We start from the raw sequence: 16,928 nt of genomic DNA, 5'->3' as shown, positions 1-16,928 counted from the left end.
CTGCTGCTGTTGCTGCTGCTGTTATTGTTGTTGTTATTATTGTTGCTGTTGTTGTTATTGTTGTCATCGTCATACTATAATAATCGGTGGGCCAAAGTTCTGCCCACAAAGGCTTTTGTGACAATACCAATCGTTTTGGAAAAATACACATTACACACACGTTAGCCAATTGTCCCGCGTGGGGCTATTTTAGAAGCTTGATCATTGATAAGCGCTGTGTAATTAAATCAGTTTCTGAAAAAATTATGACATTGCCGTCGAAACTTGCATTTCTGCCATAATGGGACAGGAAGACGTGTTTTTGATTGACCCACATTTGATTCGCTATGAAATCCATGTTTTACATGCCAACGACCCGGATGTTTTTAGGTCTATCGAAACCTATTTGAAAATGAAGACGGAAAGTGAAGATACAGATGGCGCATTATATATGCCAACAATGTTGTCTACACAGAGGCCTTACAGCAATGAATCAGGTACAAACATTTTATCTTGGGATTTCCTATCATTATATCACAGTTCGTAGAAAGGCCCGGGTCTGTATCTTGTAAATATATAAATAATTGTGAACTTTCCGTTTTCTATCTAGTGCCTTTCAGGGAAGACTGGCATAGCATTTTCAAAACCTGTTATAGACTTGGCAATCATTAAATAGCATTATATTATGACTGTGGGGTCTAGTACCTTATTCAGGCAATCAAATGTTTTAAGTTTGCCTTCAGGAAAAAGTTATGCACTTTAGATATGAAGACCCCTCGTAAAATGTTATTATAGTGCAAGCGTAATTTTCTTCTTTTTTTTAAATAAAAAAATAAAAGTACACCTTTTTGCATTTTACAAACTTAACTCGGTATAGGTGGCCGCATTCTGTAAGGGGATTGTTTTATATCGTCTATGATAAGCGAAATATCCCAGGTTTCAACCTATGACTCGCTAAAACACCGACGTTTTCTACAGAATCACACACTCTGAAGCCTTGGAACGTAGTAAAGGAAAATATCCCATAATTTAAAAAAAAATCTTCATACATGTTGTAGTTACGCCTATTGTACACAAAAAGGCCATTTTTCAAAGGAAACTCTAAAAACACCCTCTGAAATCTCACTGCCCTATAATCTTACGCTCCTAAAATGTCGCAGTTTTGAGACAATATCAAGAAAAGAATTGAAAGTCTTCGCATTATTATCATAGTTAACAATCACAGACAGCACTATACCAATCACCCAATTTGGAACAGCACAATGTAAAAATACAAAAACAACGCAATTTGAAATGAGGAGATAATCCCTTTATTTTAAGAGAATGACACAAGAAAAGTGAACAGAAAGTTACCCCAGAGCTTGAAACGCTGCACTTACAGTCAAACTCTACTCAAAGTATTAAAGCGATAAAAGTAACACTGGGGCACACTTATCAATAGTTTGAATCTTTCAAGATAAAACCTGGGTAGGTTGTAAGTCTTTCATTCGAAGATTACAACTTCATTTCATTTTGGAGTACCAGCCAAAAGTAACCGGCCCTGCCTTGACAGTGGAAACACTGAAACCAAACAAAAGAGGATCCACTTCCGTTAGCTAAGGTAGATGACTAATAACAAACACAATGGTGTCAACAGTTTAAACTTAAATCCTATTCAAGTTCGATCACTTGTGCATGTGGCGTATTGATTGGCAAGGCGTTTTGCATTGCACACAGAAGACGCGGGTTCGATTCCGTATTATGAAGATGAATTACGTGTGACCTTGACCCCATGCCTGCTCATGTACTCAAAACATGTATTGATATTGTCCTACCTCACATTACTCAGATAATGAATCTGTCACTTACCACAGGCACTGTACCAATTACTTTCAAACAAGCTACAGTGGAACTCGGATTTAACGAGCTCGGATTCAACGAGATGAGATAGATTCCCCTTTTTTTTCTCTTTAAAATCAATTAAAGTAACCCAGATTCAACGAGCACTTAAATCAGCGAGCTCGGATTCAACGAGGTCGCTTCCAGGGTGAACAGCCCCCGCAGACGTGGCTTCGCTAATTTTTCTCCCAGAACAAACTTTATCTATTCCCAGAAACCATCCATTGCACCTGCATCGTGAACCATTATTCACTTAGCCTATCGCTTGCGACCAATCAGCGGCCTTTTTCATACCATCACATGCTTTGTTGGCACGTGCACGTGTCTACTCTGGCGTGTGTCAGGGTCAGATGGGTGGCCTGCACACGTGTGGCTGTGTGTGTGTGTCGGGGGGCACTAGCGGTCCGGACGTTGAACGTCAGTCTTTTTTTCCCCTCGGCAACTGATCATTATTACAATAAAAAGTAGTAAGCTAGTCTTGATGTAGATCTATGTAATGAATTGTGCGCTGGTCTATGGAATCAAAAGTTGCCGTATGCTAGGCTCTACATGGCAACACAACTTTTTGGTAAAAAATCGAGACGACACAGGCGTGTGTATTTGAACAAATCGGTCTTTTTTTACACAGCTCAGAATATGCAGGCATTTCAGGCACTACTTGTAACTTCTCTTTATACATTACTTGCTCAGTGCCTGTAATTATCTACACAAAACCTCGTGTTTGCTATAACGAACACTCGGAGTTCCACCGTATTGTAAAACCTTTATTGAAAAAACCCGGGCTTGATGAAAATGAATTAAAAAACTATTGACCAGTTTTGTATTTGCAATAGGCCAGGGCAAGATCGACGACAAAAAGACTCGAGGCCTCGATCCCAAAACTGAAAAGAGATCGAGGAATCGAGTCCGATTTTCGATTTTGGAAGCTGCTTCAAGTGGGCTGTTTAGAGGCCATGACTTGAACACTGCTAAAAATAGCTCTTAAGATCGAGACCTCGAGTCTTGAACACTGCTAAAAATAGCTCTTAAGATCGAGACCTCGAGTCTTGAACACTGCTAAAAATAGCTCTTAAGATCGAGACCTCGATTCTCGAGTTTGACAGAAGTGGCTGGCTAAGCCTGCACGCGTGCTAAGACAAGTTGGCTTTCACGCATTTGTGTGTGTGTGTGTGTGTGTGTGTGTGTGTGTGTGTGTGTGTGTGTGTGTCGTGTGTGCTTGCGTGTGTGTATCGTGTGTGTTTGCCTGTGTGGGTGGGTGTTTGGGTGTGTGTGTGTGTGTGTGTGTGTGTGTGTGTGTGTGTGTGTGTTGCCTCCCTTCTATCACTCTTGCCAATGCGTGGGGCACAGGTTCCTTCTCTCTTGGACCCTTTGCTTCCTGATACGTCAAAGCATGCTTTGATGACAAATGTTTTGTTATTGTCGACGTTGTGTTATTGTATGCCAAAATGTTATTACAAACAAATCATACAAACAACAGTACTGTGTTTTCCAGCTTATAAAAAGAAGTCCGAAGCTAAAGATCGACGTCCAGACATGATGACTCATTGATACTAACTCAAAACACACAATATGATTTACAAAAGAATACGTGTACAGTGAAGATGAAAGTGCAGGGAAATTCAAAAGCAAGCGTTTTATGTTCAAGACAAAAGAAAGAGAAAAGGGAAGTGAATGATTTAATTTGGGATGGGCGGGGGTGGGGCAATAACATTCAAAGTAGCAGTAGCCTATGTGCAGCGTGGTTTCGTACTGGGCTACACGGTAGACACGACAAGTAGGCCTAGGCCTAGTTTAGCATTCACTCATAGCGGGGAAGAGGAAGAGGAAGGTGGGGTGGGGTGGGGGGTTGCGTGAAACAATTGATATAGTGACTGACTGGCAGTTTCTTGCCTCTACTTCAGTAGGCCTACGAAAGTTCGTCCCGGGACTGACCCGTCTGACGTTTGAAACCTTTGAACTAGAGTGTAATGTACTGCACATATTATTGGGACGTGACATTTTTGTTGCATTGAGTCCCGAGCAGTTGTGGATTACTACAACATCGGTGGGACAGTATGACCTAATACAGTTTTCTCTTTCTCTTTTTTCTAATACGAAGCAACAGAGCACAGGCACATGCAACCTCGATTCATCCACCTTGAAGACACAGTCTTGAATCTACATGTATCAAGGCCTAGTGCACGCCAAATTCAAATAGTGAAAAAAAAAAAAAAACATAAGTGAACAAAACTCACAAAAATTAATTTAACTTGGTAATCGGGCTTCAAATTGGGTTCCCCGCGTAATTTTTGCTAATTTTGGGTCGCTCATCACGAAAATCCTATTATTTCTTAAATTAGATCAATATTTATATTTAAGCCAATTTTTGGAATGCATTTTTAACTCCGCCTAGGCCGACATCAAAGAAGCCGCCTTATGCGCCGGATCAGTCCTGTCCTGGTGCGGTGTCTGTTTTGAAGCGAAAAACTAGACAGGACTGTAATAGTGCGGTAGAGATCTAGATTCTTGCCTCGATTCTCGGAGTCTAGGCTAGGAACCAGGCTAAAAAAAGGAGACGGGAGGCATCGACCCTGGGCGGACTCGAAGCTTAGAGTCTGGGAACAAGATCGATTCTTTGAGTCCTCATTTGGACTCGAAAGAATCGATCCCAGAGTCGATCTTGCCCTGGCCTACACTCCAGTAACCACCTACTTGAATTACTTGGTCTTACAAACGCTGGCGCTTCAGGAACTTTTGACAAATTCAAGATGTAGGCTGTAGGTATTTAATCAAAATCAAACGAAATATAAGCACTTTGAAAGTTTCAAAAGTCGAATCTCGCCACATGTCTTTGGCACTTCGTCGTCAAGGGTAGGGTTGTTGGTTTTTTTAAAACCCGCTTCGGGCTAGCACCAAAGAAAACGGTATCGGAACCTTAGTTTGTAGTGACTTTTATGATTCTATTTGTCCTCCAACTTTTACACCCGTGTGCAAAGATCTGAGAAAATTAAACTGAATGATTTCATTTTTATCTTATATAAAACCGCGGCCAGACAGAAGTGAACAAGTTGCAGTGATAGTTCAAGCTCACAATCAAGCATGAGTCGCTAACATGGCATTTTTATGGATGATCACTGATCATCACTGGGTTAAATTGTGTCTTTGAACTAAAAAGTTGACGGTAGCTAAAAACGAAACAAAACAACAACAAAATAAAATTTAAAAAACATTTAACAAAAAATATACAAGTATATTGATTTTTACAAATAAATAAATAAACATGGAGCCTTTAAAACTCCCCCCCCCCCCCCCCAAAAAAAAAACAACCGAAAAAAACAAACAACAACAACAACAAACAAACAAACAACCCATACAACCCAAGTTCAAAACTCCACGTTGGGGATTCGAGCGAGGACCATAACCCCCTCCGTAGTCTAGCATGATCGATACCCTTGAATCTTGAAAAGGGTTTATTATTGTATATTGGTTCATTGCTGGGCGTCTTCCACCTAGTCTTTCCAGGCCACTGCACAATAATATTTTTCCCTAGACGTATCAAAGCCAGAGCTACGCGCCTTATTCTTTTCTCTTTTTTTTTCAGGGTGGAAGGTCAGTTGGGTAGCAGCGAAGCGAAAACGAAAGACGAGGGTGAACGTATTTCTGAATGGAATTTGTTGAGGAGCAATGCGTGTAGATCTATGTGTGCTAGTATGAAAACATTTTGGATTGATCGAGGCATTATTTTTCACATGGTCTTTCTCGAGCCCTGGTGCATCAAAAATCGATTCGGATGGATCTAGCTTAGTTAGTTTGTTTGTTTGTTATTATCTTTAAAACGTCCTTGGCTCTTCGTCACTAAAGGTACGTTCAAACTCTGCGAAGCAGAAAAAAACCCAACGTATCAACTTATGCTTGCGTTTGTTCTAAACGTTGCCGATTTTTGTGCGTGTTATTTTTGGCAGATTTTATGCTTACAATGAGAATTCGTAATATTAATATTATTGGCTTTCATCAACTAATTTGCTGTTTCGTTAGTTGGTGATACTTCTCTGTCTATTTTCTGATGATGAATGTCAAAACGGATATCTCGGAACAAAGGCTTTAAAAAAAACAACGTTAGTAAGCATTGCTTTTACAGTATTCCGACAGTTAAAAGAATGAAAAGTATGAAACTGAAGTGTTCAAATTCGATACAAAGCCGGCATTTTATTGTTCTCAGACTGTATGTTCTTGGTTCACAGCTGTGCACCTATTGCAGTACGGTATCTAAAATTCTTTGATTTTTTCTTCATATCGCCTGAAATCACCTTCACCCTCGTCTCCAAAGATCGTGTAGATCAGAGTTTATGTAGCTTTCTTAGTCTTAAAAGATTTTGCGTTTATGATGATTTTCATCTTATTTAGGGCCTCTAGTTGTATTATTTATATAGTGAAACCAGCCAATCCTTTCTTCTTTAATTGCCAATATCTCGATTTCTATTCAAGATTTATGGACATTTTGTCATAAAAAACAAGATAAATAAACAAGCTATTAGATGATACCAATAATTCCAAATGCCCGAACACTGACGAGTGCTTGATTCTTCCGCAGAGTTTTACAGTATTACTGTAAACTCTATGATTCCACCAGAGAGGGTTTACATTAACACTGTAAACTCCTTGATTCCACTATGTAATGACACACACACACACACACACACACACACACACACACACACACACACACACACACACACACAAACACTCACACGCTTGTATATATTATGTAGGTAGGTCAGGGGCGAAGCGTCTATATAATCAAATAATCACTGCTTCCCTTCCTAATTTTGAAACATTGTCGCTGTCAAATTCATTCTTAAACGTAAACCTCTTTAATTAAATGTAAAAAGACGTTCGTAATCAACAATGAACAGTATGCCTAACATTCAAAACGGTTTCACGGCCTCAGAAATAGCCTCCTCACCCCTCTCGGGCCACTCCATAAGCAGTCGCAAGCTTTGATTGAGTAAGCTTAAAGTGAGTCTGGAAGAGTCTACCAATAGATTTGAAGGGAACATGTACATAGCAGTCCAAGCTGTTTCATTGCCACATATACCCTGTTCACCCCTTTGGGGCCACAGTTAAAATCAATCTCAAGCCCTGATTATGTATGCTAACTAAAGCTGGTCGAGTCTACCTCACAAATGCGAGGGGAACTAACTCCTAATAATCTCTTGACTGCTGCGTGTGCTTGTTTTTTTTCCTCGACTTTTTACCGTCCTATTATCAGATCGTGACCTCGATTATGACACCAGCTCCTGGCCGCGAAAGGCTAACAAAAACAGCCAAATGTGAAATTTAAAAAATGATAATTGTCATGTTCTACCAAATAGTTAGACTTACTGGTAGATCTATAACATATAGATCTAGTACTGACATCTCTGTTTCTTTGCTTTGTGTTTATGTATTCACATCAAAAGTTAAATTTAGTTTTAGTTGGAACTGATATTTAATAAGATACTTTCTCGATTATTTTGGCGGTTGAACATACAATATGAATTCCGGATTTGTTTTCATTCACAACTCAGAGTCGCCGCCTCGAGTAAGATTCTTGTGTGATATCTACAGGCCATATCTGATCCCGTTTCACTTTGATTACCCTGTCAAACAAGTCAGCCTTCGCCCCTGAGGTAGGTAGGTAGGTAGGTAGGTATATATATTATATATATATATATATATATTATATTCATGTACATGCTTTTATGAACTTGAGGAGCAATGTCCATATGGGTGCTAGGCTAGCATGGTAAACTTTTGGAATAAAACAGTATGTTGTTCCTTAAACTTAATGCTCTTTTGAGCTCTCGTTGGCCCTTCAGAAACAGTCTCTATAATACATATGTAATATCAAAGATAGTGAATAACAAGATGGGCCACTCAGCCAAAAAAGTGTCCGCAGGAAGTATGCTTTGCTTCAGATGGCGCTGCAGTCTGTTTTGAAGCTCTCTTTCGTTTTTCCAGAAGAAGAATAGAAATAGCACCTTCTTTAAGTTTCGCCAACTATGGAGTGGAAATAATAACGATGATGATGATGAAGACGATGATGAAAATAATAATAATAATAATAATAATAATAATAATAATAATAATACATGTGTTCGTGCTGCTCAAGACAGTCTCATTCTTAATTTTGTAAGCTACACAGAGGCCAATTTGGCAATTAAGGGATGTTCTATTCCCTCTGTAGACTGTCGATGGATTTGCCCAGCGGACTGACGTCATCGCTGAGCAAGCCGTGTTCGGTTTGTCCTCGTACGAAGTTCTGCGACGTGACAGGAGACGATTTAACTGTAACAGTTGTGAGCCGGCGTGATAAACAAACGCGACAAAACAGCTGTGAATCACTTGTCTATTTGAACGCCTTCAAATCGGCAAGGCGCTTTTTGACTGTTGATAAGGCCTACATGTTTGTTTGGATTTACTTAACACTGAATGAAAATCATCATCAGCAATAAATCTCTAGTCAACTGTCCAGTTGACAAACCGCCTCTGGGGACGACACTTATCTCCTCTTGAGTATTTCGATGACAACAGTAGAATAAAAATGTAAAATTGATAATACTGCTCCTGAACCCCTCCCCATTTTCAGGTCAACAAAACAAGACAAAAATTGTATATTCGAGAAGGAAAGTTACCAACACTGCTTTCTATGGCGGATGGCGACGCCCCGATCGTGTGTCAGCGGGGTGGTCGGGTGGGGCGAGGGCTGGGCGTTCTGAGTCTGAGATTTATTTCTCTCTTTGTGCCTGTATGGTATGGGTCTGTGGTGGCGGCAAGCAGGTTATACTGTAAGCGGTGTGCGTTTCTCGCGTCATTTCCACTTTGTGAAAGGCTCTCTGTTCCGGGGAGAAACTTAATCGCCACTTCCCTTCCACCACAACCCCCCCCCCCCCCCCCACGCTTCCTCCGCCCCTTGGAGTAACTATTATTAGGAGAGGCCGCGAGTCGCGTAACGTGAAGCCGCTTCAGACGACTGTCGGCCATGTTTGTGAGATCAGCTCAGTTCTCTCCGTTGTAAACTTACTGTCAACCGAATGGCAGTTTGCGTAGCGTTCGGGTCCGGTGGGCCTCTCATTCAAAGGTCCCGGGTTCGAATCCGAGTAGTGACGGGAAAAATGTTATTCTCTAAATTTCTACTTTCTCTTTCGTCTGCTATCGTCTCCACTTTCTGCCCCTACCTCCTCAGGGCTTCACACTCTTTCTGCAGCCTTTCTACTGCTACTCCTTGGCTCCTTCTTACTTCTGTCTTTCAGCCACACTCCTGATCTTCTGGTAGGAAAGATCTACCCCTAGCCTTCTCGGACAAGGGCGAAAAATCTCGGAGGCTCGACAGAGGTTGCGTATGCAAGTTGCGCAAATTAAAGGTCCTTTAGTGGTCTAAAATCGATAAGAGTAGGCTTCGGTCGCCACCCGCGCAAAATTCAAAATTTCCTACCAACTTAAAATGTTTAATGTGTACCTCGCACTCATATGACTTATGCAGTCGCGAGTGCCGTAAAACACTTATAAGGCCTACGAAAAATGTTTTTGATGACGAAGTGCCTTCTGATTTAGCCGTAAATGCACCTCACAGTAAAACAGAACGAAAAAAGATTGCACGTTTGTGCCTAGATCTAGTCTGGCATACTTGTCAATTGACTCTGAGAATACTGTTGCTTAAATGGCTGGTTTTGTGTTGTTAAGGTTGACAAAGCATTTGAAAATGTGAAACCTTCATCGGTGCCTTAGTTGACTCCAGTGTGTCAAATGTAACTTCCTTGCTGTTTTTGAAGTCTCCTCGAAGGTTTGACAGTGCCTTCAAAGAATGTCATTGAAGTGTGTTTGGTGTGTGAATAACATTTCCGATGTCATGTGTCGTCTGTCTGTGCAGGGGGTGTGACATTGTCAAAAGAGAAATGTCACAAATTAGTGCAATCTGTTTTGAAAATCTTCTTATTATAAGCCTATCATTTCAAATTTTCTATTAATTTTTCAATACACTTAACAGTATTTTGTAAAATTTTGATAAAGTGTCTGGGTGTTTTAAAGGTGCCCTTCCCTCCTCGTTTTATTGGGGGGGGGGGCTGTTTTATTCTTTTTTTTTAATTCTTTTTTTTCGGGGGGGGGGGTTAATTTCCACCATCATACTTCACTCTTATCTGCCTTGCCCTCTCCTTCCTCTTTCTTTCGCCCATCCTATCCCACCCTCACTACCATCTTTTGTGTAATATATATATATATATATATATATATATTGTTGTATGTTTAAGTCAAGAAGTCTACGTTTTAGTAAAAATAATGTCAGTAATGACATTATTTTGCACTGATGAAGTTCTATGACCGAAAAGTCTGCAAATTTTGTTATCCCGTTTATATTTTTGTTTTGATCCTTATTATCCCAATTTCTTCTCTAAAACAAGTTAAAAAATTATCTTACCGTCACAATGTGTATACATAGTACACGTATTACTAAATGTTCGACTGAGTGAGCTGGTAATTTGATGCAAGTAAGATTTATTAACATCCTTATTACATTACAACTGTACGTGAGTGCTTATAATGCTGTAATTAACATTGACAAAGAAATTTCGAGAGAAAATGGAGTCCGAGCAGCTTGTTTTGAAAGGAGATTACGCTGCGTACGCTGCATTGTTTTGAACTTACAAAGATGGCGGCAGGCCCGATAAGCTCCGCCCTTTCGGCTTCAACTTGGTTGGAACTGTTGAGCGGGCGACGCAACGTTAGGGCCTCTCCCTATATAGTTACTCCAAGCTCCGCCCCAACCTCCCACCTCCCCCACCGCACTATTCACTCCTAACACGACCTGGTCGACGCATTGCGGTGACAAGAGGTTTCTGGGTTTTTTTCTTGAGAAAGAAAACATGGTTCCTGAACGCTCAGGAAATAGGATATGAACGATTTGCACGGTACGTTATATAGCGTCGTTCCACGGTGTTTGTTGGTTTGTATGTTCTTTTTTCTGTAAGCTCCGGGTTTGTTTGTTTGTTTGTTTGATGTTGTTGTTGGTTGTTGTTGTTTTTTTTTTTGGGGGGGGGGGGGGGGGGTTGTTTTGGGTTTTTTAAAATAGTTCTAGAAATGTGTTTTTCTTTCGCTCATAAGCTAGATCTAGATCTAGATCGGATAGTCTCATCCTGTTTTCCATATTTTCATCACTGAGTCAATTTGATCGCGGTGTTCGAGTTCATCTAATAAACACAGTGGTGAATTTCGTAAATTTTGTGAATGTTTTTTTAATACAATTTTAATGTACTTGCATTTAAGGATATGCTTTTCAACGATCGGATGAGAATTAGACTTTTCCTAGCGATGAAAAATGAAGGCATATTTAATGACGATCCATGAGCCGTAATGATATTGTTGGCACCGTTTTTATTATCTATTATTAACACTATTGGATTTTTTTAAAACTATTATTTTACGACAAACAGTACGTTTATTTGATTCGATTCAGTTAATTGTTTATCGGATCAGCGTCTTTGGCGTTGTGGTTTTGAAGCTTCGCCGCCGCACATTGCAAAGCCGGCATTAAGAGTAGTATACGAGGTCGGTCTTTATGCTGGAATGAGACGTTGTAGATCTATCTATCCCTCTCCCAGAGTTGACCCTGACAGGCAGGCTCGAAGCCCGCTTCCTAACTCATCTAGCTTGTTGGAAGGGGGGGGGGGGGGCAGTAAAACACAAAAAACAACTTGAGATTTAGATCTAGTACTAGATATATCTAGATTCTAGTATTATAAATTACTGTTGAAATTTCTGTGTGATAAAATGAACTGCAAGGTAAGATTATTTTGACGAAGCCTTTTCATCCGGATATACATGTATTATCGTGTTTGCTAAGAATTTAACGTTAGTAGCTTCTGAGAGCATTTGAATTTAGCAAAAGTCCACTGCTTACGTAATGGTAATGTAGTAACCACCGTGTTAATCTTGATATAGTGTGACAAAATCGTCGGATTGAGGGATTTAAAAACATGATCGTAGCCAAATGTGGCATTGTACCTGAGCTCTTTGGGTGAATATAGAGATCTTCCTAAAAAAAAAACCCACACCTTTAAAACGTATAATCAGACCGATCTGATTTAACTTAATCTAACGTTTCTCGGTTTCACTAGCTGCTTTTAATGCGTTCACTTTTAAGCTCTCTCGGTAGATATCACTTTGGCAGTGTACTTGGAGATTCTCGGGTTTCCATTCGCATGATCGACTATATAGGTCACCATATGTGTTTAGCATACATGTGTGCGTGTTATGTATTCGTGAGTGTGTATGCGTGTGTTTGTGTGTGTGTATATGTATATGTGTGTGTGTGTTTGTGTGTATATGAGTGTGTGTGTGTGTGAGTGTGTGTGTGTGTGTGTGTCGCGTGCATTAATATTTTTCTTACATGCATTTATGTAAAGCGCCTAGAGCTGTGTTTACACGGGAGTGGGCGCTATAGAAATGATCTTCATTATTATTATTATTATTATAAAGAAGGGTGTTTTTATTCATTTGAAAGCATTGTCATTCTTTAAGTTTCGCCAACTATGGAGTGGAAATAATAACGATGATGATGATGAAGACGATGATGAAAATAATAATAATAATAATAATAATAATAATAATAATAATAATAATAATAATAATAATAATAATGATGATGATAATAATAATAATGATAATAGCAATAATAGTATTTTTAATTATAGGGCCTAATTATAATAATGGTAATAATCACAGTAATTACAGTGACGTCCAGAAGAAACTTGACAAGGTAATCACACAATCATTGTGTTAAGCCTTGCATTACCCACTCATGCAGCATATCGATTTTAAGCTCAATAAATTCTGCATCATCTAACACATTGATAGTTCATCTATGTTAAGAGTTAAGACGCGCCGGGATATGGACACTCAAAATTAACCTCTAACTTTAAAAAAAACTGGCTTGGGACAATCAAAGAAACGTACAATCGTCTGCACGGTTGTATTAATTATACACTACAATATTAATAGAATGGACTTTCAATAAATATCCAGTGATTGGAAAATGTTGCCTCTGCAATAAAGAATATTCTTTTACGATAGTTTCAAACAAAACAGAAAACTGAGCAATCACTAACGTATCGCAAAACGTGTATCTAATATTATTAAATGGGCTCATTGTTGTTTATCATTCTAGCATCTGCGTTTGTCGCAACCGCGATTTTTGGCATTTTTAAAATGTATTTTGATATGTTTTAAGATGTTTGTGCGTATCCATTTTCATGCAGATAATATACGTACTCTACACGTACATTACATACTATTTATATTGCTGTCTGTATTTTATTTTTCCCTCTTTGTTGTGTTTTAATTTCTTGGAGTGTTAATTTTTCTAAAAATTGTTCTGATGATTTATTTTTCTTTTTGTGTTTATACAGCGTGATGTCATTTAATTCAATGCTGTTCCTACCCTTTTACTTTAAAAAATCTAAATGTGTTATGTTAGAGCGTGTCTCAACCGAAACCGAATACTGACACTGGCAAGCCCCCATTGAGTGTGATTCCATAATTTACGAGGTGTGTTTCATAATAAAGTTTCCCTGTCATGCTGTTCTCACGTAATTATAAATCGCCTTGTATTTGGTATCAACAGAAAGCTTATTGAAATATCTGGATTTGTGAACAGGCATGTTGTCTTGATGCAGGGTGGCGCCTTCTTCAAGCAAAGCGGATCTTTTTTCCGGGTCGCAGGTCTCAGCTTATCTTTGAGGACGAACCTGTAGTAGTCACCATTGACAGTTACGCCAGGTGTGACTAGCCAGCTCAGTATGATGCCACCCATGTCGTAAAAAACAATGTGCATCACTTTTCTCTCCCCGTGTTTTCTGTGTGCTCTTCATCTTTCATGTCAGACCTCCCACCTTCAACCTCCCTGATCCATTTCCTTACTGTTTGAATTGATGGGACATTATTTATTCCCCATTACTTTGTATAGATCACCATGGGTTTCAACTGCAGACTTGTCGAGAAGAGTTGAACATTTGATCACAACTCAGACATCGTAGCATGACGAGAAGGTTACACCAATGTTTTGCTCAGCCATTTTCCTCGGATATGCTTTGGACAAAGTGCAGGAGTACACCACACTTGATATGTCACAGCTCTGTGACCCGTTCACCAATGCACTTGCAATTTGGCGTTGAGATTTATTAGACATGATATCATGACGTCACAAACTTAAGTAGCTGTTGGTTGAATACTTTGGATTTCATGGAGGAGGGAAACTTTATTCTGAGACAGACCTTGTACATGTCATATCCTGTAGGCCTACTTTTTATTGAATTACACACGTTTAGGGTTAAAACAGCCAATCTTCCGAAAGGGGACACGCGCCCTTATTTTGTTAATTTTTGTGGTTGTTTATCCGTGCTATTCTAACGTTAATTTCAGTCTGTTGTGAAACCTTTATTTTTCACGTTTTTACCCTCTGGGTGACTACAAATGATATTCTGGATGCTTAACACAGAGCACAAGAAATTCTGATGCTTTAGATTGTTACCTCTATCAACATTTTGCTATATACGTCGTCACAGAGAGTTGAAAGCTTGAAAATTAATGGCAACTTTTTTGGCAACTTTTGCCACTTTTTGTGGCAACTTTTGGACAAAAAAGGCAACAAACGCTGATGCTAGATTAGATCTACTGCTTTGGAGCCATTGGATTTGTGTGGAGCACCAACTCTCTGGGCATCGGCTTTATTAAATTTTCGACATGATTATTCGTCATTTCATCCCAAATGTTATAGAAAGTTGCAAATAAAGGATTTAAACAGGGAGCAACGCTGCTTTTCTTTAGCAGCTGTTTCATTGTACATCACATACCTGTAGGATTCATATCGGGGCCAATTACTGGCGACTTCTCCAGCGTTGATATGATTTGTTTTTCCAAGAATTGTCTAGTGAGAATTTAGTGCTTTGCTATGCATGGAGATGTCTACTTGAATGACACCATGACGAAAATACGGGTACAATATGACGTTCCAGAACTTGCGCAATGACGTCCAATAAACAAGGCCATCGGGTGATTCACACGTTGACGGAATTGTTCATTCCATCCCAGACCACCCAAAACAATGGCACTTTCGTGGCCTCCTATTTTCTTCACTGACATAAGATTATGTAAAAGATCTAACAACACAGTCAATGGGCAGAAAAGATTTAGTGCTCTTCACTCTTCACGAAACCAATAGCTCTAAACAAAGACAAAAATAATACTAATGAGAACGTGCAATGTTATTGTTAAGTCCAGGTTTTTCATATTTGTGACTACTCTGTTTTCTAATCTGTTTGAAAATATCATCAGAAGATGCTGTTTATCGCAGACACAATAATATTCTCTTTTCATTTGATATTCATTACATGTCAATTCAACCAATGCCGATGCACCTCAATACACGCGCGAACACACTTTTATGTTTAATTGATTTCGCACATTTTGCCTATCCTGATTTTTTTAAAGGTCAGTTTTGAGTGACCATACCTCGGGCATCTCTTAACATAGATGAACTATGAATGTGTCTGTTGATGCAGAATTTATCTAGCTTTAAATTGGTAGGCTGCATGAGTGGGTAGTGAAAGTTTTTAACACTATGATTGGGTTATTATATTTTAAAGTTTCCTTTGGACGTCACTGTATAATAATTACAATAACTAACTCTAAATCTAGTAAACTTAAAGGTTCGAAAACCGAATACATTTATTTAAAAAGAGAAATAATCTCACTAAAAAAGCAAAGTGCAATCTGGACTTACGAGGAAGAACCAAAGCGCGTCTGGGTCTGACCGTAGCCAATCTCTGTAATGGTTCTTTGCTGTTGCTTAACGCGCTCTGCCACACTTATAGGGGCGTCCTTCTATTGTTCTTGCAAAGTTTTTATACACGCCTCGAAGATAGTGTCGAGCGTTAGTTTCGCATGCTATCGTGTTATTTCGAGCTTCCGCAATTAAGCTTTTGCTGGTATAGAATTACAATGAAGGACCGGAATGCATTGTAATTCACGATGGGCAGTTCACTAGGAGCTCCGAGGTGCAGACTTGTGTGAAACAGGGATGTTTACTGTTGCCATTATCTTTCCAGCTCTTCATAGACTGGAAAATAAAATCAACATCAGACCCCCCCCCCCCAAAAAAAAAAAACAACAACAACAAAAAAAACAAAAACAACCCAACCGTAGAGAAAATAATGGCAACTTATTCATGCAGCCCAAATGGCCCGAACCCACCTTTCTACGTATTGACACTCGTGAATACCCCTCCAGTCCATCCGACAAGCTATAGGTGAGGCAGCGTGGTGGAATCAGGCTCTCGTCAATTTTTGGGCATGTAGAGTTATTGGTATCACCTTAAAGCTTATTCACTCGTCTTTATTTGGATGAAAAAAATATACTTTTATCTTGAATGCAAATCGAGATATATGCGACAGAAGGAGGTGGGGGTCACCTGTTTTCAGAGGTAAAATTAGTGAGAAATTGGCCGCAAAAGATTAGTTATTTCCTTAGCTTAAGAGCCTGTGGTAACTGAAAATTTACATTTTTGTGCCTTTTATCAACGCTTTTCAGAAAAATCCACACAGAAATGAGTTCTTTGATGGGCTTGAAAGGTGTTGAGCCAAAAAACAAAAATTTGATAAAAATTCACAAACCTGCGGAAAAATGCAAGTTTCTTCACTTTGATTATTTTGACGAGAGCCTGATTCCACCCCGCTGCCTTCTGGGTCTGAGGCCTGAAAGTCTGTCTGTCTATACGCGCTTCGTTGACTGAAGGCCACATTTCAATTTTCCAAACCAAACACAAGCTGAACCGGACGACCTCGCTTGTCACACACTCTCTGATGAAGGTCGAGAGATAATCAATCTGGGGTCACGGCCGTGGCCTCACATTCTTTGCAACGGTTGAAGTTTGAAGGTTTTGGGACTTTCGGGTTGTTTTTCTTTCACTGATTGCTTTTGTTTTTGGATTGTACCAAGATTTATTTTGTAAAGTCAGTCTTGTTTGGGTTTACTTCTGGGGGTTTTTTTTGGTTTTTTTATAA

General features: G+C 39.4%; 2 protein-coding genes across 2 annotated transcripts in view; one reads left to right on the top strand and one right to left on the bottom strand.

Annotated features, from left to right (window-relative positions):
- LOC101858103 (beta-1,3-galactosyltransferase 1) overlaps positions 1-15,738 on the bottom strand; it is a 21,767-nt gene extending 6,029 nt beyond the window's left edge. The window contains exon 1 of the mRNA XM_005097057.3: positions 15,650-15,738. The gene's annotated coding sequence lies outside the window, so the exon portion shown is untranslated. The remainder of the gene's footprint in view (positions 1-15,649) is intronic.
- LOC101858486 (beta-1,3-galactosyltransferase 1) overlaps positions 10,687-16,928 on the top strand; it is a 19,146-nt gene continuing 12,904 nt past the window's right edge. The window contains exon 1 of the mRNA XM_005097059.3: positions 10,687-10,781. The gene's annotated coding sequence lies outside the window, so the exon portion shown is untranslated. The remainder of the gene's footprint in view (positions 10,782-16,928) is intronic.

The sequence above is a fragment of the Aplysia californica genome, unplaced genomic scaffold (genome assembly GCF_000002075.1).
Source record: "Aplysia californica isolate F4 #8 unplaced genomic scaffold, AplCal3.0 scaffold00145, whole genome shotgun sequence".
Classification (NCBI taxonomy): Eukaryota; Metazoa; Mollusca; class Gastropoda; order Aplysiida; family Aplysiidae; genus Aplysia; species Aplysia californica.
This window is presented reverse-complemented; position numbering and strand designations above follow the sequence as displayed.